The 25,569-nt window shown below is 41.1% G+C and overlaps 1 non-coding gene across 1 annotated transcript; it reads left to right on the top strand.

The window, feature by feature from the left end:
• The first annotated feature begins 14,072 nt into the window (after positions 1-14,072).
• On the top strand, positions 14,073-14,146 carry Trnat-ugu. The gene has a single exon. It is a non-coding gene; the product is annotated as a tRNA-Thr (tRNA).
• Positions 14,147-25,569: the final 11,423 nt, after the last annotated feature.

The following is a 25,569-nucleotide window of genomic DNA, read 5'->3' as shown; positions in this document are numbered from 1 at the left end:
TAAAGGCCGCCGGTTACGGCGGCAGAGCGCTGTGGGAATCACGGGTGGCGGAAACAGCCGGACACAGACAATTGCGAGCCGGCGTGTCCTCGAGAGGCAGGAAGCGCGACGTGAGCTGGCCGGCGGGCTACCACTCGGAACGCGCGTGCTATTAACCTGCTGCGGGCTTCCTGCAGTTCCGACACCTGCAAATACTCCACTGTCCGAATAAACTGCTCCAAAAAAGGGTTTTACACTGTGCTCGCAACTGAGAACTTGGGCGGGCTTGCTTTTAACGGGAGCAGGCGAAAAATGTTTAAGTCTTATAAACAAAAAAAATGATATTGTGATACGAAAGATAATACAATTTGTGGGCTATTCCGTCGGTAGTCGAAGGAACATGAGATACTGAAGACCGAAATACACAGTATTAAGGCTCCACAATTATACACTGGTGTGTGCTACACTTTGGCAACGGCCTTGCCGCAGTGGATACATCGGTGCCCCTCGGAAGTTCCATGCGGCTTTTCGCGGATGATGCTGGCTGCAGTATACAGGGAAGTTGCAGCATTTGAAAATTGTAGCGAAATGCAGGAAGACCTGCAGCGGATAGGCACTTGGTGCAGGGAGTGGCAACTGACCCTTAACATAGACAAATGCAATGTATTGCGAATACATAGAAGAAGGATCCTTTATTGTATGATTTTATGATAGCGGAACAAACACTGGTAGCAGTTACGTCTGTAAAATATCTGGGAGTGTGCGTGCGGAACGATTTGAAGTGGAATGACCATATAAAATTAATTGTTGGTAAGGCGGGTGCCAGGTTGAGATTCATTGGGAGAGTGCTTCGAAAATGTAGTCCATCAACAAAGGAGGTGGCTTACAAAACACTCGTTCGACCTATACTTGAGTATTGCTCATCAGTGTGGGATCCGTACCAGATCGGGTTGACGGAGGAGATAGAGAAGATCCGAAGAAGAGCGGCGCGTTTCGTCACAGGGTTATTTGGTAAGCGTGATAGCGTCACGGAGATGTTTAGCAAACTCAAGTGGCAGACTCTGCATGAGAGGCGCTCTGCATCGCGGTGCAGCTTGCTGTCCAGGTTTCGAGAGGGTGCATTTCTGGATGAGGTATCGAATATATTGCTTCCCCCTACTTATACCTCCCGAGGAGATCACGAACGTAAAATTAGAGAGATTCGAGCGCGCACGGAGGCTTTCCGGCAGTCGTTCTTCCCGCGATCCATACGCGACTGGAACAGGACAGGGACGTAATGACAGTGGCCCGTATAGTGCCCTCCGCCACACACCGTTGGGTGGCTTCCGGAGTATAAATGTATATGTAGAGATCACCGCAGTTAAGCGCTGTCGGGTGTGGTCGGCGCTTGGATGGGTGACCATCCAGGCCGCCGTGCGCTGTTGCCGTTTTTCGGGGTGCACTCAGCCTCGTGATGCCAATTGAGGAGCTACTCGACCGAACAGTAGCGGCTTCGGTCAAGAATACCATCATAACGACCGGGAGAGCGGTGTGCTGACCCCACGTCCCTCTTATCCGCACCCTCCCTTGAGGATGACACGGCGGTCGGATGGCCCTGTAGGCCACTCGTGGCCTGAAGAAGTAGTGCTCATCATCATCATGTGTGCTACACTTAAGGACCAAAGTAGCTTCGGCGTGATGTGTCACTGCGACGGAACATAGCTCGACGAAACTTTTTCCAAACGTAGAAAGAACGGGTACAGTATAATACAGAAGCTAACTGAAGGAAATACGTAATGAGACGAACAGAAATGACACTTTTTTTCAAAGACAGTAATTGCACTGAAGTCACCGCTGTTTATGATGCTCCCCTGGACGTTACAAAAGGCGTGAAATGGCTCTTGATGAGGCGTGTGATCGCCGCGGACAGCAATACATGCTCTGCAAAGAGTTTTCGTGCTGGCAACAGTGTTGGTAAGCAGCTCGTGTGGCAGGGCGTTCCATTCCTCCAGCAGCACGACTGACGACTGCTGGATGGTCGCTGGTGCCTGTGGACGTTCTGCAATACGTCTCCCAACTCTTCCCACTCGTCCTCGATGGGGTTTAACCCTTTGTGATGATGTGGTTTCATTTGAAGCCACCCATGATATTTTGGTTTTGTCGCAAGAGCACAGTGGCTACATTCACAGAACAACAAGAAAAGAGAAGCGCAACTCCCGTGTTAAAAGAGAGCAACACTGACCGATAGCAGCGCCTCTACTGGTATGGAGATGAACTGAATAAGGATAAACATTGCGGGTTGCATCCCTCCTAGCTTATGTACGCTGTTTTTTTTTCTTTTAATTTTCTTATCTCAGTTTTCTGGGCGTGCTATGTAATTATTTTGGCTAGCATCATAATAAAATAATTTAAACATAGCTATAGCACACTGCAATACAGCAGTGACAACCTATTATTCAGGAATATTTTTAGTCCAATTTAGCTGCAACAATTTTATTTAGCTTCAGCTATTTAAGCTTCAAGCTTGTTTCGACTTACTGTCAGTTTCAAGTGTTGCGTCTAGTTTTTATGACGCACAAAACATCCTGGAGCTCTTATATGTTGATAGAAATCAATATAAGTGTGTCAGTTTGAAAGTCTATTCTTGACGTTTGCGTCTCACAGTCGCTGCTTCTATGACCTTTTCTTGAGCAGCAACTGTCGGGCGCAAACATCAAGAATAGACCTGCAAACTGGCACACTTATATTGATTTCTATCAACATATAAGAGGTTCCAGGACGTTTTGTGCGTTACAAAAACTAGACGCTACACTTGAAACCGACAGTAAGTCGAAACAAGCTTGTAGCTTAAATAGCTGAAGCTAAATAAAATTGTTGCATATAAATTGGACCACAGATATTCCTGAATAATGTCATACTTTGACATCTTATAAGCTGTCGGGTCAATGGAAGAAAGAAAAACTATTATTAAGAGAATAATCGGCAGTTAAAGAGGTTCAATTAAGAAATCTTTGTCATAGTGTTAATGAATGAAGAACTCTAAAATTTGTTACAACTATGTTTCAGGACTGTAATTTCTGAGTAATTGCCCAGGAAACGTGCACTACTGACCATTAATTTCTTAAAAAAGTTCCTAAATCTTACAACTGTAAACGCTTCAACACAAAAAAGAAGACATCAATATTAAGTACCAAAAATAGGAAAGGTGGATAAAAACAGTGAAATGAAAACAAAACTTACTTTTTATTTGTTAAGCACACAATAAAAAATTCACTATGAGCAACAGTTCCACCTGATTCACTACTGATATTAACAATTTCACATGGAACACCTGCCACATGTTTTGGAAACTCACCCCTGTTTAGCCTATGCCTAGTATTATTCATAAAATCTTCCTCGAAAAAATGATCTTCACAAACAAAATAAGTAGCAAAATTCACATCAGGTCACAGTTTACAAACACTTTTCCGCTTCAGAAGCAATCCTTGAAGTACTTTTGGAAACCTGTTGAAATGCTTGTTCCTAACTTTCTCCATTGAACCGACGTAATATCCAGATGAACAGCCAGGGAATTTACAGGAGTATTTCTACGTCAACTTGTTGTGTTGAATATTCTGAAGAACATAAAATTCTTCATCAAATAAAACTACTACTGACATATCAAAGTTATTTAAGTAAGCAAACAGAAATCACACAGCTTCATTCACGACAGAAGAGAATACATTTCATTTATAGGTTACGAGATTATTTACTGAAAATTAAATGTCTTACCTTAGGATTAATTGCGGACATTTTTTCTACAGGAAATCTCTTCAGTTCCACAGTGAACTTAATGAAATTTAAAGTAATAAACCTGTTTATAATGAAGATGAGTAGTATGTAAATATGAAACATATACAGGGGTATTACAAATGATTGAAGCGATTTCACAGCTCTACAATAACTTTATTATTTGAGATATTTTCACAATGCTTTGCACACACATACAAAAACTCAAAAAGTTTTTTTAGGCATTCACAAATGTTCGATATGTGCCCCTTTAGTGATTCGGCAGACATCAAGCCGATAATCAAGTTCCTCCCACACTCGGCGCAGCATGTCCCCATCAATGAGTTCGAAAGCATCGTTGATGCGAGCTCGCAGTTCTGGCACGTTTCTTGGTAGAGGAGGTTTAAACACTGAATCTTTCACATAACCCCACAGAAAGAAATCGCATGGGGTTAAGTCGGGAGAGCGTGGAGGCCATGACATGAATTGCTGATCATGATCTCCACCACGACCGATCCATCGGCTTTCCAATCTCCTGTTTAAGAAATGCCGAACATCATGATGGAAGTGCGGTGGAGCACCATCCTGTTGAAAGATGAACTCGGCGCTGTCGGTCTCCAGTTGTGGCATGAGCCAATTTTCCAGCATGTCCAGATACACGTGTCCTGTAACGTTTTTTTCGCAGAAGAAAACGGGACCGTAAACTTTAAACCTTGAGATTGCACAAAACACGCTAACTTTTGGTGAATTGCGAATTTGCTGCACGAATGCGTGAGGATTCTCTACCGCCCAGATTCGCACATTGTGTCTGTTCACTTCATCATTAAGAAAAAATGTTGCTTCATCACTGAAAACAAGTTTCGCACTGAATGCATCCTCTTCCATGAGCTGTTGCAACCGCGTCGAAAATTCAAAGCGTTTGACTTTATCATCGGGCGTCAGGGCTTGTAGCAATTGTAAACGGTAAGGCTTATGCTTTAGCCTTTTCCGTAAGATTTTCCAAACCGTCGGCTGTGGTACGTTTAGCTCCCTGCTTGCTTTATTCGTCGACTTCCGCGGGCTACGCGTGAAACTTGCCCGCACGCGTTCAACCGTTTCTTCGCTCACTGCAGGCCGACCCGTTGATTTCCCCTTACAGAGGCATCCAGAAGCTTTAAACTGCGCATACCATCGCCGAATGGAGTTAGCAGTTGGTGGATCTTTGTTGAACTTCGTCCTGAAGTGTCGTTGCACTGTTATGACTGACTGATGTGAGTGCATTTCAACCACGACATACGCTTTCTCGGCTCCTGTCGCCATTTTCTCACTGCGCTCTCGAGCGCTCTGGCGGCAGAAACCTGAAGTGCGGCTTCAGCCGAACAAAACTTTATGAGTTTTTCTACGTATCTGTAGTGTGTCGTGACCATATGTCAATGAATGGAGCTACAGTGAATTTATGAAATCGCTTCAATCATTTGTAATAGCCCTGTACAAAGACGACTGTAACCGTGGACTTAAGTACAGTGCAAGACGATATAATATCAATAGCCGCCATTGGACAGTTCTCATTGGTCAATTGCAGCTTCGTTTGACCCATAGCGCCTCTATTGGTCTGGAAGGAACTACCTGGCTTGTTGCCTCTTCTCCCATATAGCATTCACCCCCGTGGCTACATTCGTAACCACGCTCCTGGACGTAGATGGTTCTGGCATCTAGCGATGAAAATTCGAACTAAGTCAATATTTCTCACGTGGTTGCAGTTACCGATTCAAGTATAAGTGCCATTATTGTTTGTGGTGTGCTGGTCCTCTTTTTCTTGATTTGTGATGGAATTTGCCTTTGAAATGTAAGTTTCGCAAATGGAACATATTCACAATACTTTCTTGTATAAACACATGCTATATGTATGCAACAATAATGAAAATCATGTACTTTTTCCGTATTTACTCAGGTGGTTTCGATTGAAACCACTGGGGTTGTAGGGGTAGTATTAGAAGCTTATCATTTTTTTTTTTTAATTTCAGTTTCGCGAAATGTTTTCTCGCAAATTAAAGGATCGGAAAGTTCTGGCGTGTCTTTTAGAAGAAATTTTTCCGATGTGGACTCTAAGATTGACAGTACCATTGGTAATGAAAGTGATATTTTGGCTGAAAACAGTGATCTTGATTCACAAGTGCCAAGACCAGTGATATCTAATGTTGTTTCTGAAAGTGAAAGTGATAATCGTTCGCCGGCCGGAGTGGCCGTATGGTTCTAGGCGCTGCAGTCTGCAACCGTGAGACCGCTACGGTCGCAGGTTAGAATCCTGCCTCGGGCATGGATGTGTGTGTTGTCCTTAGGTTAGTTTGGTTTAAGTAGTTCTAAGTTCAAGGGACTGATGACCTCAGAGGTTGAGTCCCATAGTGCTCAGAGCCATTTTTGATAATCGTTCTGAAAATGATAGTGATTACAGTTTCAGTTCTAAAGATAACGTGCCACTAATAAGGTCTGTGAATTTTACATGGGAAAGGGATGACAGTACGATGCATTCTGTCGATTTTTTAGAGGAAGTTGGTGTCAAAGGAAAACTGAAAACTGAAGGTGAAGGTATGCTGCCAGTTGATTTCTTTTTATATCTATTTGGGGACAATATGCTGGAACACATTGTATTCCAGACTAATCTTTATGCGACTCAGAAAGGTAAGAATTACAGACCTCTTGAAAAAGATGAACTCGAGGTGTTATTGGCTATAAATATTCTAATTGGTATCAAACAACCTTGTGCATATCGTGATTACTGGTCATCACACAACGAACTGAGAGATTAGTGCATTTCTTCACTTATGTCACTGAAAAGATTCAGCTGGATTTTATCACATATACATGTAAATGACAATGCCCTTATGCCACAAAAAGGGAATAAATGTTACGACAAATTGTATAAAATACGACCACAAATAAATCAATTACTGACAAGGTTCAAAGAATGTTATGCTCCAACTAAGGAGCTATCTGTTGACCAATGGATGGTGAAATTCAAAGGGCAAATATCATTCAAACAGTATATGCCTTAAAAGCCCACCAAGAGCGGGTACAAAATATGGGTCAGAGCTGACAAAATGGGATATATCTGCGATTTTGAAGTACATACTGTGAAATAAGTTGGCGCAGTGGAGAAATGTTTGGGAGAGAGGATTGTAAGAGATTCGAGTAAAGGCAATATCACATATATACTGACAATTTTTTTTTTACTAGTATTCCACTTTTGCAGACACTAAAACGTGATGGTATCCTAGCCTGTGGTACCATTAGAGCCCACAGAAAAGGACTTCCTCCTCTGAAACCGGACAAAGAATTGCGAAGAGGAGAAAGTGATGGTCAGTTTGTTCCGATGGGATTGCATGCATTGAAATTGAAAGATAAACGTGTTGTCACGTTACTATCAACAATTGACTCACCTGCAACTTTGAAAGAAGTCGGTAGGTAAGAAAAGGATGGCACAATTACAAAAATACCTTGCCCACAGATAGTGAAATCTTATAATTCGAAAATGGGATGTGTAGATAAAGCGGACAGGATGAATAGTTTCTATGCAATTGACAGAAAATCTAGACGCTGGTGGCTCAGACTGTCTTGGTATATGACTGATATTTCTATTTGAAATGCATTTATATTGTTTCGACTAACCAAGCCGAATGAAAAGAAAAAAGGAATTTCGGCGATATGTTGTAGCTGGCCTTGTAGGATCCAGTGTCTTCAAAGACAGTCCTGGTCGCCCAAGCGCATCATCTGAACCATGCGCCAAAAAGTGTAAAACTGTTGTTCTAGTGGAATAACGCACAACAGAATCAAAACATCTGCCAGTACATGGCACATTGAGGCGATGTGTACACTGGAGCACAAAAAGTAATCCAGATAGAGGCAGATGGACATGTTCTTCCTGCCAAGTTGCTTTGTGTTTATCAGCAGAAAGGAACTGTTTTCTGCCCTATCACGGAAAGTAATGAAGTTTATGGTGGTGGTCTCATTTGAAACCATCACGTTTAGTGTGCAGTGGTTTCATTTTTAAAAAAATGATTTTATTTATTTTGCGTCTGAAAGGGTTAAGTCGGGGGAACAGGCAGGTCTGTCCATTGGGCGAATATCCTCTCACTGTCGCGTATTACCATCCATAAAACTGATGGCACATCAAAACGATTATGTTCAACAGTGTTCCTCGGTACATTACGCATTGCCTCCTGTCGCCTTATCAGGGAACGTAATGCGCTCAGGAATGTTGTCTAACACGATCGTTTTGGTGGTTCAAGTGATATAGTGTCGGGAGGCATAGTGCTTGGGCGCACTGACATCCAAATCTTTGAACTCGGTACATTCACTGGGAAGCCGCAGTGGCCGAGACGTTCTAGGCGCTTCAGTCCGGAACCGCGCTAGTGCTACGGTCGCAGGTTCAAATCCTGCCTCGGAAAATGCTATATATACTTTCACTAATGAAATATTAAATGCCCTGAGTAATCGGAAGTCACTCGTTGGGATTTTTTGTGATCTATCAAAGGCTTTTGATTGTGTAAATCTTGGAATACTTCTAGATAAGCTCAAGTACTGCGGTATGAATGGGACAGTGCTCAAATGGTTTAAATCATACTTAACTGGAAGAGTAGAGAAAGTTGAAATAAACAGTTCACATAATATGCAAAAAACTGGTGATTTCTCAAACTGGGGAACAATCAAGCATGGGGTGCCACAAGTTTCGGGCTTGGGTCCTCTGCTGTTCTCAATATATATTAATGAATTGCCATTCTATATTCACGAAGATGCAAAGCTGGTACTTTTTGCCGATGATACAAGTGTAGATGTCACACCCGACAGACAAGAATTAACTGGTGAAATTGTAAACGATGTTTTTCAGAAAATCATTAGGTGGTTCTCTGCAAATGGGCTCTCATTAAACTTTGACAAAACGCAGTATATTCAGTTCCACACAGTAAATGGAATGACACCATTAATAAATATAGACTTCGATCAGAAATCGGTAGCTAAGGTAGAATATTCAAAATTTCTAGGTGTATGCATTGATGAGGGGTTGAACTGGAAAAAACACAGTGAAGATCTGCTGAAACGTTTGAGTTTAGCTACTTATACTATTAGGGTCATTGCAAATTTTGGCGATACACATCTGAGTAAATTATCTTACCACCCCTATTTTCATTCTCTCCTTTCGTACGGCATCATATTCTGGGGTAACTCACCATTGAGTAAAAGAGTGTTCATTGCACAAAAGCGTGTAATCAGAATAATTGCTGGAGCTCATCCAAGATCATCCTGCAGACACTTATTTAAAGAGCTAGAAATCTTCACTGTAGCCTCACAATGTACATATTCACTTATGAAATTTGTTGTTAACAATCCGAACGAATTCAAAAGTAATAGCATTGTACATGGCTACAACACTAGGAGAAAGGATAATCTTCACTATTCAAGGTTAAATCTAACTTTGGCTCAGAAGAAGGTAAATTATGCTGCCACAAAAGTCTTTGGTCACTTACCTAATAGCATCAAAAGTCTGGCAGATAGCCATACAGGATTTAAAAGGAAATTAAAAGACTTTCTTAATGGAAACTCCTTCTACTCATTAGATGAATTTTTGGATATAGTAAGTGGGTAATTTCCCAACCCCCACAAAAGAAAAAAATTAAAAATATTGAGTGTCATGTAATATTTTGTCTTATGTAATATCTTGTATGGACACCTTTCATTAACCTGACACGTTCCACATCATTACGAAGTGTCGTATTCATGATCTATGGAACAAGTACTAATCTAATGCATGTGTGTGATGTCCTTAGGTTGGTTAGGTTTAAGTAGTTCTAAGTTGAGGGGACTGGTGACCTCAGATGTTAAGTCCCATAGTGCTCAGAGCCTTTTGAATCATTTTGAGGACTCGAACCTCCGGCGGGAAGGGCCGCGCAGTCCGTGACATGGGGCCTCTAACCACGCTGCCAGTCCGCGCGGCGTATCTAAACTGTGCACTGTAAACAAACCGTGTATAATATTTGACAACAATCACTTCACTCACAAATGTAAATATTTTGTACAAAATGTTTTCTCAAAACGTTAATAGGTAATAACAAGTCCGCCCCCTTAGCCGAAAGGTCAGCGCGTTGGCTTGCCACGCACGGGATCCCGGGTTCGATTCCCGGTTGGGGAAGCAGATTTTCTCCCCTCAGGGACTGGGCGTTGTGCTGTCCTCAACATCATTTCATCCCCATTGTCGACGCGCGGGTCGCCGAATGTGGTGTCGCACTCTGTAAGACGTGCACTTGGCGGGCGAACTTCCCGACTGGGAACTCCCGGCCCCTGACGCCATACGCTCATTTCCATTTTGTAATAACAATTTTACAGAAAGGAAATAAAGTAAAAAAAACTAAAGCACAAAAAGTGCTGAAACATGTCTGGGTGAAACAAAACTTCAAAGGTGTCTTGCATAAGGCGAAATTGCTCATCCAGTTTTCTTAGCAAGCACGGAAGTAAAAAATGGTTCAAATGGCTCTGAGCACTATGGGACTTAACTGCTGAGGTCATCAGTCCCCTAGAACTTAGAATTACTTAAACCTAACTAACCTAAGGACATCACACACATCCATGCCCGAAGCAGGATTCGAACCTGCGACTGTAGCGCCTAGAACCGCTCGGCCACTCCGGCCGGCCACGGAAATAAGATGGACTGTAACACCACAAGAGTGTTAATTCTTTCTGTGTTTGGTCCGAGTTACATCGAGTTATGTTACTTGGCAGTGATATATCATGCGACAGTTACTTTCGTCTTTAATTTTCGCGCACCAGTGTATTTGTTTTTATTTTTTGTTGAGAACTGGCTTTCGGATTTCTAGGCTATCATCAGAAAACTTAAGTCTGAACGTACAGTCCACACATCAGCTAGAACTTGTAGCTGTCCAAAATTTGTTGCGTACAAAGATATGTGACCATTTTACGACTATATATCTACATGAGAGACACATTTTGCATTGCTTCAATTTGACAACAGAAATATTCTGTAATGATATATTGAATGGTGTAGACTCTAAAGATGTAAATATAAATCCACAAATCCACTGACCTACTATGTAAACATGTTGCACTACACAAGTTGAACAGATATTGGTTAAAGTACCTCAACTATGCATAGACTGATGTATAGTTGAAAGACCTCAGCAAATATCAATGTGTAGTACAAAATGCTTGTTGAATACTAGTCGACTTCTTGTGGCGAGGAATGCTCTCTTTGCTTGTGCGACTCTTTCTTATATTTTCCTTGATTCGTCCGTTATGCGTTATTTTGCTTCCGAGGTAGCAGAATTCCTTCACTACATCTGCTACACTGTTCCCAATTTTTATGTTAAGCTTCTTCCTAATCTTGTTTCCTGTACGTCGTAATATTTCCTTGATTTACTGTCAGTTGTATTCTTTCCTCAATTGAATGTTTTTTCTGTTCGTCTTTTCTTCTTCAATTTCGCACGGCACGACAATGTCATCAGCTAATCTTATCATTGATATCTTTTCGGCCTGACTTTTAATCCTATTTCTGAACATTTCTTTTGTGTCCTTCTTTGCTTCGTCGACATACAGGTTGACAGGTAGAGGAAAACGGCGGCGTACGTGCCTTCCATCTTTTTTTTTTAATACGATCGCGTCGTTTTCCTTCTAGGTTCTCGTACATACTGTATGTATATTATCTGTCTTTCCCTGCCTCTTTCTATGAGACTTCCAAGTATCTTTCAGCACTTTCTATTCTCGAATGCTTCTTCTAGGACAACATATTCTATGAAAGTGCACCGATTTTTCTTAAGTCTAGTTTCCGTTATCAGACTCATAGAAGGAGTATGAACTGATCTACTCTTTATCTCACTTGTCAGTATATCTCTGAGATACAGCGTCGTCTGTTAACTGTGCTGTTTTCTCTGGAATTTCTCATGCACTGTCCCTTGATTGTGTCCCTCATAGTTATCTAATCCTGTCAGCCTGGGCAGCTGCTAAAAGCTTTCTATGCTGTTCTTCTTTTATCTTGTAGGCCTTCGTTGTGAAGTAGTTCAGTTGAATTTGAACATTTGCGTGCAGCACCACGTTTACTGGTTCTAGTTTCCTTTTCTTGAATTCACCACCTGCCCATCTTTCAACATTTCTGCACATGCTATGAGATTGAATTCAATTAGATCATTCCTTTTAGATGTTGAAATGTCAGTAACTGTAGTGTATGCTGACCAATATGGAAACGGTTTTCTTTTTAGGTGTTGCAATGTCAGAAACGGTAGTGTATGTGCGACGCGGCACGTTACTTTTTTACCGCCCTGCCAGTGTCCAGCAATGTTCATTTGTCTAGCTAAAAGCTGTAGTAGAAAATAATAGACCACTACTGTCTACTGCAGGTCGCAACATACGTAGAATTGTCCGGTAAACAGGATGTGGCTAGCTACTGAAATAAAAGTTTTAACTTGGCAATGTAAATTTTCAGGTGTATTTTTACAATAAAGACCACAGTTAATACTGCCAAGTCCGTACTAAGTGGCAACACAACGTAAAGTTCACACGCACACCACAATCACACACATAGCCAGTTTATGGTATTTACACTCGTTACCGAAGTTAATAGAGTTCACCGGATCGTTTAGTTATGAAAATGCTCGCTCCAATGTTGTGCACTCTGCTCTACACGTAATACCTGTTCCAGTCTTAGATCGCACAACATGCCACGCGGTTTTAACTAACAGTCAAAAGTAATAATTTTGATATTCCGTCCGAAATTCCACACGACTTCCACTATACCGTTCACTTAAATACACTATGTACTACTTCGCGAACTCGTAATTAGCATTTTTCCGCGATTTTACAGTACTTTCGTCGGAGCTGCTTTCAACGAGATGTTACTAGTTCGAACCCTCAGCCCCGACTGAACTGGATCACATCAAAGGCTTTGTTCCCAGCATAGATTGGCGCGAGCCTGCATTTTTCTGATTGGCTGATATCACAAACAGCAAATCAGGTTGCAGTATTATCCCGCGCTAACCCGCGCTTTACTTCAATGACCAATCATAGTAAAACATTTCTTTCTATGGCAATTGCTAAATAAATAAATTTAGAAAAGTATCAAATATAACATTACTCTTTCTGAAATTACCGATTAATTTGTGTTCTACTCACGATTTAATAGTACCATAAACTGACTGCACATTTAACTATAGTAAATCCCCTGTATAGTTTAATTGGTACTTCGTGAATAAACAAAACAATTTTCATTTACATCTGTTCTTCTTCGCTCATACAATACTCACACTGCTAATTACTACACATATAAAACAATTATAATTATGCAAATACATTAAATATTAATCAGACATAACTTTACAACATTGTTTTGACTACGACTGCTAGCACTGTCCGTCAACTGCTGACCTCTGGCGCCTACTAGTACAACTACGTGCAGCTCTGTAACTCAGGTCCATGTCAGCTGGTGACATCTGTCGATGACTCATGCCTATAACGATATCATCCTAACAAGTGACAGGAGCGATGCGAAGGCGCTACGCTTCATATGCTGACCACTATGGAACTAGTTTCTTCTGTAACGACCACTGGTGACACGAGTCGCGTAAAGCCTTTATGTTCCTTAAATTTGATACTTTTTTATGTTTGTAGAAGTCTCTGTTTTAAAACGCGCAAAACCTTTGGCATTTCTGGCCAAACAATTGGATTTACTTGTGATTTTTTTAAAAACGGAAGAGATTAAAAAATGATGCAGCCTGCACTCTTACGGGAATCGCCAAAGCGTGCGCGAGCAATGAGTGGTTGGGCAAATGTCTGCAAGGTACAATACATATGTAGAATTGTGGTTAACTGGGAATGTGAGTCTCACGGGAAGCGTGCAAGGGTGAGTCCCTGGAGTCGCGCTATTCATCTGTGTCCTCGGTGGCTGAGATGGATAGAGCGTCTGCCATGTAAGCAGGAGATCCCGGGTTCGAGACCCGGTCGGGGCACACACTTTTAGCTGTCGACATCGAGGTATATCAACAACACCTGTCGGCAGCTGTGGTTTTCAGTTAGTTATTATTTATTCCAGGGAAAAGCTGCACGGTCATCAACAGTAACTGTTCTTTCGAGAACAAGTTACTGTCTTCGTATATATAGTTAAAGGCTACCCAGCCAGTGACCTTCGTCTGTGCAAATGCTCACAGGTTGCCCAAACTCTTACGGGAATCGCCAAAGCGTGCGCGAGCAATGAGTGGTTGGGCAAATGTCTGCAAGGTACAATACATATGTAGAATTGTGGTTAATTGGGAATGTGAGTCTCACGGGAAGCGTGCAAGGGTGAGTCCCTGGAGTGGCGCTATTCATCTGTGTCCTCGGTGGCTCAGATGGATAGAGCGTCTGCCATGTAAGCAGGAGATCCCGGGTTCGAGACCCGGTCGGGGCACACACTTTCAGCTGTCGACATCGAGGTATATCAACAACACCTGTCGGCAGCTGTGGTTTTCAGATAGTCATCATTTATTCCAGGGAAAAGCTGCACGGTCATCAACAGTAACTGTTCTTTCGAGAACAAGTTACTGTCTTCGTATACATTTTTCAAGCGCTGGCTGGCAGAGCTACAAAAATAAGCTTGCTCGTGCTGGGGAAACATGCAGAAGACTCCTTTCGTGATCATCGTACGTAGAATCCATCCTCTGTTTGTCCGATTACATTGATTCTGGCGTCCGTAGGCACTACGTGCATGAATTGCTACTGTTTGTGCCGTCCTGTTAATTATAAGGAATTAATGAGTCTAGAACCGCCATAAGCATTTCTCTGCAGCGACATTACCGACATTGGCAGTTTGTGCAGTACTCAGACTGACGAACGTGCTGAGCGACGAAAATAGTTCCACATTATCACGTGACTACGCTTCATAACAGTAGCTAGACTCGGGAAGAGCGGCATGCATGACCTCAGCCATCACATCTGATAATAAAAAGTAACTAGCTTTTAACTTTCACGGTGATAAACTCCTCAGCAGACTGTTACACAGCGTCTTTTCCTTCATACAAAGCTAAATTATCGCGTAGTTCATGGCCGTCTTTTTGCAACTTCGGCGGCTTGCATTTTGGTGTCGCTGTTTCTACGTTCACTTAGCTCCTTATCTGGTCCAACGAGTCCACGTGTAGCTCATTCCAGAACGACCGCCGTAGGGAGAAAAATTGAGGCGGTCGTCGAGAATCGAACAGATGACCTCGGCATTAGTTGAAGTCACGCTACCGTTGGATGGCAGGTACAGTTAATACAGCGGTGAATAAAAAGCGCGTCTACACGAGTTAACAGACCTCGTACTTCTTCCAACCAAATATTATCCTTAATTTCAAGCGATTACAAACAAATTAGTATTTTACTTGCCACCAATGTAATAATAATTTTTCGAATAAAACTGTTGTGATCATAGCATTGTCCTTTATCTGATTCTAAGAATCCTGAACAATCACATTATAGCGTTAAATTAAAGAAAAATATACACCTCTCTCAAGTTCAATGAAAACCGTTGTCCAGGGCTATGGTCATTGATCAGAAATTTCACCTCCGCTTGGAAATCAGTTATTGACACATCCAATGTTATTTCACTTTCTGAATTATTTGTCCAAAATGTATTCTTTGATTTTAATACAAGATTACACTGCTGCCAAACCAGGCGAGTTCGCAAAAATCATAAGAAAACAGAGTACCAGACGTACAAGTCTTTCCTACACTCGGCCTAGAAACGAACTGCTATATCATATATGTATATGGCGTGAGCTTCAAAAAAGGTGGCACTCTTTAATATTTGACTGTCTGCGAAATTTTCAGTTTGAAACGCACTTTTTATAGTAATTCGTTCTCTCTCTCGCTCTCTCTCTCTCTCTCTCTCTCTCTCTCTCTCTCTCTCTCTCTGTGTGTGTGTGTGTGTGTGTGTGTGTGTGTGTGTGTGTGTGTGGGATAAAATCTTTTTGTATACTTACCATAGAAAATTTAATGTACGTGCAATTTTAACAAAAAAATTTGATGGTTTGACTTCTTTAATTGAACTGCTAGCAACTTTTTTAAGTGAAAGTAATGAAATTAATTAAAATAATTTTAACAGTTTACAAGGTGTAGAATAGAATATTGTTAATGTTAGTTAATATCGAATGGAAAGAGTATAAGATTTAGAAAAATGCGAGAAAATGACAGTGGAGAACAAATTATCTGATAATACGTATTTTTGAATACGACGCATTAAACAAATGACTATTATTACTACAGGGTGGTTGTAATGTCTTTGAAATTTGCTGGAAAAATTATTCCTGAAGTTTGGAACACATATGTAAAGCTAGAAACAATGTAATATGAAAGCATTGTATACAAAATAATTATTTTGAAATATTCGAAGTGAAAAGCTACATTAGTTGGTTTTAGATGATTGATCTAAGGCTGTATAAACGAAAAGAAGAAAACACTTTGAGAAATGTAACAAAGTCGCAGCACTGTTAAATTACAGACGTACGACTAACATTATTATTATTACAGGATTAATCAATACAAAGATTAATTAACAACAACATCTTGTTGTATTCCTGTTATCCTCCGCCAAGCTTCTTTCTCCAGAGCATCTACCTTATCGATGCTGCGATGTTCCATTACTCCATTTATGTGGTCTGTCCAAGAACATCGTGGTCTTCCGCGCTTACGTCTGCCGGGTGGTTTCCATTCATAAACCTTCTTTGGCCATCGATGATCAGGCATTCTCTTCATATGTCCGTACCATTTTAATGATTTCCTTTCTATTCTATCAATCACTGTATCATTTGCCTTCATTCTGGCTCTTACTTCATCATTAGTTTTCCTTTCGATTCCTGATATTCTGGCACTTCTACATAAATAATCCATTTCCGCAGCTATTAGTCGTCTTTTGATATCCGCATTTAAGATCTGTAGTTCTGATCCATAGCATAGCACTGATTCAATCATTATCTTACATACTCTTTTCTTATTGCTGTTGGAGATTTTCTTATCCCACCAAAAAGAGCTCATACACCCCAACACTTTTCTGCTTTGTTGTATTCTACATTTTACTTCTGTATGGCCCAATCCATTTTTATCAATATGTGCCCAGATATTTAAATTTCTCTGCCTGTCTCATAACTGCTTTGTCATTGATGTGTGCTTCAAATGTAGCATCACTATTCACCAGGAGATACTCTGTTTTTGTTAGACTCATTTTTAGTCTCCGTCTGTTGTATTCCTGATATAATCGTCGTATCTCGAACCTAGGTCATAATCATCTTGTGCTATAATAGCTTGATCGTCAGCAAAACTCAATGAAAATACCTGTACATCGTTGACAATGATTCCCATTCCACTGATGCTGTTCTTCCAATTTCGGAGAGCCACTTCTACATAAAAATTGAACAAGATGGGTGACATACTGCAAACTTGTCGCAAATCTTTAGTGACATTAATAGGTTCTGATAACTTTGGACCTCGTTTAATCTGTACGACATTATCTCTGTACATTTCAATAATAATTTGTAAAATGTGATCATCCATACCCCTATCTTTCGTAGCTTCCCACAGCTTTGATCTAGAGACTGGACCGTAAGCTTTTGCTAAATCTACAAAGGCAACGTGTAGATCCTTCCCTACTGCTATAAATTTCTCCATTAGTTGTTGTTACCTGTACATGATGTGTTCTGCTTAAAACCGCTCTGGTCTTCCCCAACATGGTGGCCAACATTTTGTCTAATTTTTTCAAACATTATCTTGCCAAATAAGCGGTTCATTGTACAGTTGACACTAGTGCCTCTATAGCAGTTTGTGTCTTATCTATTCCCTTTCTTGAAAATATAAACCATATATGACTTTTTCCATTCTGAGGAAATTTCAATCCTTTTACAACACTGGTTCATCAGGCAGGTTATTCGTTTCTTTAGATATCTTCCTCCAGCCTTCAATAATTCAACAGGAGTGTTTCCTGGACCAGGTGATCGGCCATTATTCATGTTAATTAATGCATAATTGACTTCCTCTATTGTAAAGTTTATGTTTCGATCAGGTACTTCCATCTTCTCGTCATTCCGTTGCGCGTAATATGGCCTATCTTCAGTTAAAAGGTCTGCATAATGCTTTTTCCATTCATTTAAAGGAATTAAGTTGTCTACTGCTTTGTTTACTTGTGTTTTGTTCACACTGGTAATTGTCCTCCACACTTCTGTTGTTTCTGATCCACTAATTAGACTCTCAATTTCAATACATTTCTGTTCCCACATCTTGTTCTTTTTTAATTTAATTCTATTTCTTATTTCGTAATTTGTTGTCTGGTAGTTTTGCCTGTCCTGTAGCGATTTAGTTGATAACCATTTTTTTGTAGAGATTTTTCTTTTCCCTAATCAACGTCTTCAGGTCATCAGACATCCATGGAGGATCCCGTTTACCTAGACTCTTACTATCCGTCCCTAGTACCTCTAGAGAAATTTTTGTAAGTGCTTTTTTAATATTTTCGTATTCTACCTCAACATTGTCATCTTCTGGAATCGCTTTTAGTTCATTTTCTAATCTACGTTGAAATAAATCCTTGATGCTGAACTGCTTCAGGAGAAAGAGCATATACCTTGCTTGCTCTAACTTCTCATGACTGCTGTGTCTGTCAACTTCGCTAAAACCAAGTAGTGATCAGCTCCGCAGTTGGCTCCCCGCATGACACTACAGTCTTGAACTACCATTTTTGGCCGTTGCTTGGTAATGATGTAATATTTTATTGATTTCTGCTGTAATGATGGTCTCTCCCATGTATATCTGTGGATATCTTTATGTGAGTAGTGTGTGTTCAGAATTTTCAAGTCATGTTGGTTACAGAACGCTAAAAGATTTTCTCCAGAACTATTAATGACATTTCTTTCATATCTTCCTACTACTCTATCATTTAGTTGTGAGCCAACCCTCGCATTAAATCTCCTGCTATTATTTCTTCTTGGTGCTTTGTGACTTCGCTGAGTAGACGGTCTAAATTCCGGTAGAAATGATCTTTGGCTTGCTGCGCCGCATCGTCGTTTGGTGCATACCCTCCTATTATAACTGTTTCACTGACATAACTTGATGGTAATAGTGACACTTCCTTCGCATATAAATGCATAGTCCTTGATGTAAGCGCGCAGAGCTTTGTTAATTAAAATGGAAACGCCTCATTTTGCTCGTTTATGTTTATCAACTACAGACCAAAAATGGATGAAATTTCCAAGTTTCTCATTCCCTTGTCCCTTCTTTTTTGTTTCTGACAGAATAATTATGTCCATCTTCAATCGACTAATTACTTTCTCATTTCGGCGTGTTTATTTGTTGGCTTTGAACGTTCCATGTACCAACTCTCAGTGTCCTTTTCCTTGCCAATAATTGTCGTAAAGAGTTTCTATCCGATTTCCGAGGCTCCGCTTTAGATTCTCGAGCTTGTAGAAGTTTTTTTTGTGGATAATGGGGTGCTGGCCCATTGACCCAGCCACCAACTTGGACGACCAGGATTTGATATCAGGATTTATTCTCCTAGGAGGGTTGGTTTCACCGCTCCTATAGAGACCCCCCTTTCTAGGTGGGACACATTTTGTCTGGCTCCTCCGTTGAGGCCTGTCCCGTACGGTTCTAGGCGCTACAGTCTGGAACCGCGTGACCGCTACGGTCGCAGGTTCGAGTCCTGCCTCGGGCATGATTGTGTGTGATGTCCTTAGGTTAGTTAGGTTCAAGTAGTTCTAAGTTCTAGGGGACTGATGACCTCAGATGTTCAGTCCCATAGTGCTCAGAGCCATTTTTGAGGCCTGTCCGGCTTGGGTGACCCTGTCAGTATCTACGCTACCTCCGGCATAGCCCTCAACTTCGCTGGAGCATGCAACCCTCCCGCCCGGTAATGAAGGTAACTTCAATAAGGCAATGTCCCTTGGGACTACCGTTCAAATACTACATTTGTATCATGTATCAGGAATTTACCGTAAATTACTTTTTTACTTCTAAATAAAGATGGGACCTTACCCAGTTACATTACAATCTTCAGCAATTACAGCTGTGAATGATGGAATGTTTATGTAATCCAGTGAAATATCAACGTATGTGGGAAATGACTCTTATGACGTTATTTACTTTACGGCCAGGATCCGAATGACTCAGTACTCTCATTCAACTCGTGTTTCCTTCATAATGTATTTATTGTGCACGTTGCGTCGGAGTAACAATGAGATGCGTCCTTACCTTGTTGTTTGGGCCATGGTTACATTCAGCTGTCGAATCCTGGCTCTCGTCCGCTGTGCACTTACGCATAACTTCGGCAGCCCGTATCATCGAAGATACTCATGTCTAGGCCTGAACAGCAGTTCTTTCCCTACATTGCTCCTACAACATCTCGTAATGTGTGTCCAGACATTCTCTATCTTAGATTCATTACGTTCTTTATTATTATTACTATTATTATTATTATTAATGGGCAAATCAGCACAACGTGAAACAGCTTTTTCACTACATATTCTTTTCCTTCCCATCTTCATTGTTGTCTCCTTTCTTCTGTCCATGACGCTTCTCTCTTCTGTTGTGTTTTTTCTGAAAACTCTTGACTTTTTGAACCTTTTCCCTGAATTCAAATCTGTTTTCTGCGTCTTTGTCTGTTAATCTTAACTCCTGTAGATCTTTCTTAACAACGAAATTTTAGTTTTGTATTTTTGTCAAAGAAGTTGAATATTTTTTTTTTTTGTCGGCCTCGTGTTATCCTTTCTTAAGTGCCATAAAATGTAATCATCCGCCTTTTCATTGTTTCTATTACATTCTCTGTTTTCTGAGACATCTCCTTGTTGCTTCTCAGGTACCAAGTCCCATTTTCATGCTTTGGACCCAAATCTTGTCGAATTGGTCTTCTCCCTTTCTTCTCTAAATTATTCAGCTATTTGTTTCTGTTATGGCGAGGCACTCTTAGGCATAAAGACGCCAGATTTTAATCCCCGTATGGAATCCCTCAATCTTGTATTATCAAACAAGTATTATTTGCTGTACGGGATATTTGTTAAGTGGAATGCCATTTCCATTTTTCTGCTTCTATTTATGTTAACTGCTTCGCCAGAGCATTTGGCTGGATTATTTCCACCACGTTGTTAAATTTTGAAACTTTGGTACATCTTCCACGTTGATCATGTACACGGATTTTTCAAAGGAAATTTGTAATCCGGTTTTTTTCTGCTATCTCTTAGAGAATGCTTATCTGTTTCGCTGCATCTCGTAGGTTGCTGTATCATCAACAAAAGTTAAGCAGTCAGTTTCAAAGTTGTTTCTCTTTCTTCCGGATTTCGCCATGTTTCTTCATTTATCTTCCGTTCTTTCTTCTGTAACAGCACATTTCAAAGCACTCTAATCGTTTCTTTATTATTTTCTGCATTGTCCGAGATTCGCACATATACGGAGGTGTACTCCAAACATAACATTTCTTGAATCTTTTTCTGGTTTTGAGGTTAATGTGTTTTGGGTTTTAACAGCTGTTCCTCTTTGTTGAAAGGTCTTTTGCATTGCGCAATCCTTGCCGTTATGCCTTTCTTCCATCTTCTCTCTTTCCCATTCTACTACCGGTACGCCGGCCGCGGTGGTCTAGCCGTTCTAGGCGCTCAGTCCGGAACCGCGGGACTGCTACGGTCGCAGGTTCGAATCCTGCCTCGGGCATGGATGTGTGTGCTGTCCTTAGGTTAGTTAGGTTTAATTAGTTCTTTCTAGGCGACTGATGACCTCAGAAGTTAAGTCGCATAGTGCTCAGAGCCATCTGAACCATTTTTTACTACCGGTACGGCAAAAACTAATCTGTTCTACTTCCGATAGTGCAGAAGCTACCTAACTGTAGAAGAGTCCTTTCTCCAAGTTTTACATCTAGTCATCAACATGGCCACCTGCTGCTCACACTATCGCTGTATTTTCCTTTTTTATTTTCATGCAGATCGTAGCCATCAGTTGGCACACGGTCCATTTCATTAAGGACCCAACTGCACTCTTGTTCTCTTTCAGCGACTGCTGCTATCTCGCCACGAAACGATATTTTACTGATTTTATGGCTGTAATAAAACAACTTTCTGATCGAGATAATTCCTTACTTCCCTCATTACCTCGTCAATATACAAATTGCATGTCGGTAAAGACAATGAATAGCCCAACCGTACATCTTACCCGACTATTTTTTTCTTGTATCATTCAGTCAGTGACGACTACTCCTATTTGCTTTGGATATAGAGAATGGATTACTCTGATATCCCAGTGGTTGATACCAAAGTGCCTAACATTTTAAAAAATCATTACATTCTACTTTATCAAAACCCTTGTCTACTTGCTTGTTTTTATTGTGTATTAACCGAAAGGCATTCTGTAGTCATTCAGTCGCGTAGAGTATCTATATATGGGGCGGGGGGAGGGGGGGAGGAGATATGACGTTTGTTACTCAGAGCATGAAATATTTTCCATGATTGTGGGTTATGACGACACACAAATTCTTTGACGTGATCTACGACATACTAATTATTACTCTTCACTCCTTTTGTTGAGTTTTTCCGGTGCCATCCGCACGTTCAGTGCTTCTCACGAGTTTCGTTATCTTGCGGTCGAGGAATATTAATTATACGTAACTTAGTATATAATAACTGCGTTAGCCCAAGGACTGCAATAATTTCATGATGACGGAGAAAGTGCTTGCCTGTAATTTACTCATCACTGAATACAGCGATATAGGAAACTAAAATATCACTTAAGGGGAGACGTTCAACAACAAAACGAGTGTCGTACGGATGTCAAGAGACTTATCGTGTGGCGTGTACATGCAGCCTAGTGTGCTATTATAGATTCGGCAGACGACGGTAGTTACCCATTGTTCATGGCAACTCAAAAAAGGGACCTTGAACGATAAGACGTTACTTTTCACCTCGACAACCGTCAATTCTGAATAACTGCACATGGAAGAATACCGAGACGGGAGCATTGTTTTGAAGCTCGGTACAGCACTGCAGCGGTTATCAAAAGTCTCGACAGTCGATAACTGCCTAGTCGACAGTTGGTAATTAAAATCGCAACTATGCCACTTATGAAGCATTCTGTCAGCTTTTAAGAGGAACTGTTGACAGGTCAAGTACGAGCTTCGAAGGAAAAAATTAAGAGAGAGAGTGCGAGTGTCTGTAAACGTGCTGTATTTCCCCGACCCTGCCAGAGCGTCACAAATTACTGCAAATATCTGTTCTAGGACTTTGGCGACCAGTCCGTTTACACAAAATTTCACTTAGTAGTAATTCTGTCATCTAGCTCAGTGACTGGGAGCAAGTTTTTCACTTGGCTGCGATTTTGGCGTCTTTTGTGGCCCTAATCTACCTACTGGAGAAGGGCGAGCTACACTGTGACGTGGAATCTGAACTACATGTCGCTTCTGGTGACTCCTGACATTGTACAGAGGTGAAGGCTGAAAACTTCCGTAGTCCGGACGGGATTCGCTCGCGCTATCTCTCGGTTTCCAGGCTCGCGTTTTACCACTTTTTCATTTTTTTATTTACTTTTTTTAAAATTCTCTTTTAAAGGCCGAAAGATCTGGAGTCCGACCGAGATTCGATCTCGGATTCCAGGCAAACGCTGTATGGCTCTTTCTTTTTTTCCTAACCTTTTCATTTACGATACATGAAATATAGTGAAATAATAAGCAACCAGTTGCATAAAAAAATTTAATTTCTTTACCAGTTTTGGGCTCTTAGTGCCCTTCTTCAGAATTTTATGCCTATCGTATTATTATGAACGGAATCATGACGAGAATAACATAAGAGCTGGTTAACTCAATAGATACCTTGACGACGAAATACAAGTTCAATGTATTAACGAACTATTCGCGATACCGTGGCTGGCGCAAACACTTCGAGTATGCAATGGCATACATTGTTGAAAGGCGAGTGTGTCTCCATATCCAATGTAGTAAACACAGTGGCGCCGCGCGGGGTTGCCGTGCGGTCTTAGGTGCCTCGTCACAGTTTGCGCGGCTCCCCACGTCGGAGATTCGAGTCCTCCCTTGGGCATGGGTGTGTGTGTTGTCCTTAGCGTAAGTCAGTTTAATTTAGATTACGTAGTGTGTAGGCTTAGGGACCGACGACCTCAGCAGTTTGGTCCCATAGGATCACACGACAAATTTCCGAAAAAGAAAACGACGCAATGGTATTTGTCTGTGCCCTCGGAAAGTAGGAGGAGTATGGACGCAATAGAATATCAGCTGAAAAGGCAGTCTTAACAGATCAAATTAGAAAAGCCAATTGTTTTTTAAGCCAGTGCCAGTTCGCTTCGTGATCATGGCATATAAATAAATCTATATTGTAGCATGTCTGTTGCGGGACAGCGACTACACTGATCCCTGACACTAAGTTCAATATTCATGGACGTTCATTAGTGGATAAGAGATTGTGTACCATGTAATACCACTAGGACGCCATCGCCATTGGAAAAAAAAAAAAAAAAAAAACAGGAAGGCTCAGATGAAATCATGCCATCTTCCAAGAAATTTGCGGTGATGCCTGTTCAAACCGGCGCCGTACAGTCAGTCCTTCTTCCTCGCATTAACAGAAATATGTTAGTGAGATGCTGTCTTTGCAGAACATCAGTCCCAAATAACTCACAGCTATACAAAATTCACAGACATGTTTTAACTGGAAATTCACTCGACCAACATCGACGGGCGGATCAAGACTACCAGACCGCGTGCAGTAAAATAACCGACAAGTAAATATGTGGATTGCGCCGTGAATATGTGGATTGCGCCGAAGAAATGACACAGACGCTTTCCTTTAAAACAGGAAAATGCCAGGCTCCGAGGGAATGAGCACGTGCAAGCACTTTATTAATTGGTTTTATATTTTTTTAAGGTTGATCGTATCTGTTGTTGTTGTTGTGGTCTTCAGTCCAGACACTGGTTTGATGCAGCTCTCCATGCTACTCTATCCTGTACAAGCTTCTTCACCTCCCAGTACCTACTGCAACCTACATCCTTCTGAATCTGATTAGTGTATTCATCTCTTGGCCTCCCTCTACGATTTTTACCCTCCACGCTGCCCTCCAATGCTAAATTTGTGATCCCTCGATGTCTCAGAAGATGTCTTACCAACAGATCCCTTCTTCTAGTCAAGTTGTGCCACAAACTCCTCTTCTCCCCAATCCTATTCAGTACTTCCTCATTAGTTATGTGATCTACCCATCTAATCTTCAGCATTCTTCTGTAGCACCACATTTCAAAATCTTCTATTCTCTTCTTGTCCAAACTATTTATCGTCCATGTTTCACTTCCATACATGGCTACACTCCATACAAATACTTTCAGAAATGACTTCCTGACACTTAAATCTATACTCGATGTTAACAAATTTCTCTTCTTCAGAAACGGTTTCCTTGCCATTGCCAGTCTACATTTTATATCCTCTCTACTTCGACCATCATCAGTTATTTTGTTCCCAAATAGCAAAATTCCTTTACTACTTTAAGTGTCTCATTTCCTAATCTAATTCCCTCAGCGTCACCCGACTTAATTCGACTATATTCCTTTATCCTCGTTTTGCTGTTGTTGATGTTCATCTAATACCCTCCTTTCAAGACACTATCCATTCCATTCAACTGCTCTTCCAAGTCCTTTGCCGTCTCTGATAGAATTACAGTGTCATCGGCGAACCTCAAAGTTTTTATTGCTTCTCCATGGATTTTAATACCTACTCCGAATTTTTCTTTTGTTTCCTTCACTGCTTGCTCAATATACAAATTGAATAACATCGGGGAGAGACTACAACCCTGTCTCACTCCCTTCCCAACCACTGCTTCCCTTTCATGTCCCTCGACTCTTATATC

This window comes from Schistocerca americana, chromosome 8 (assembly GCF_021461395.2).
Source record: "Schistocerca americana isolate TAMUIC-IGC-003095 chromosome 8, iqSchAmer2.1, whole genome shotgun sequence".
NCBI classification, from domain to species: Eukaryota; Metazoa; Arthropoda; class Insecta; order Orthoptera; family Acrididae; genus Schistocerca; species Schistocerca americana.
This window is presented reverse-complemented; position numbering and strand designations above follow the sequence as displayed.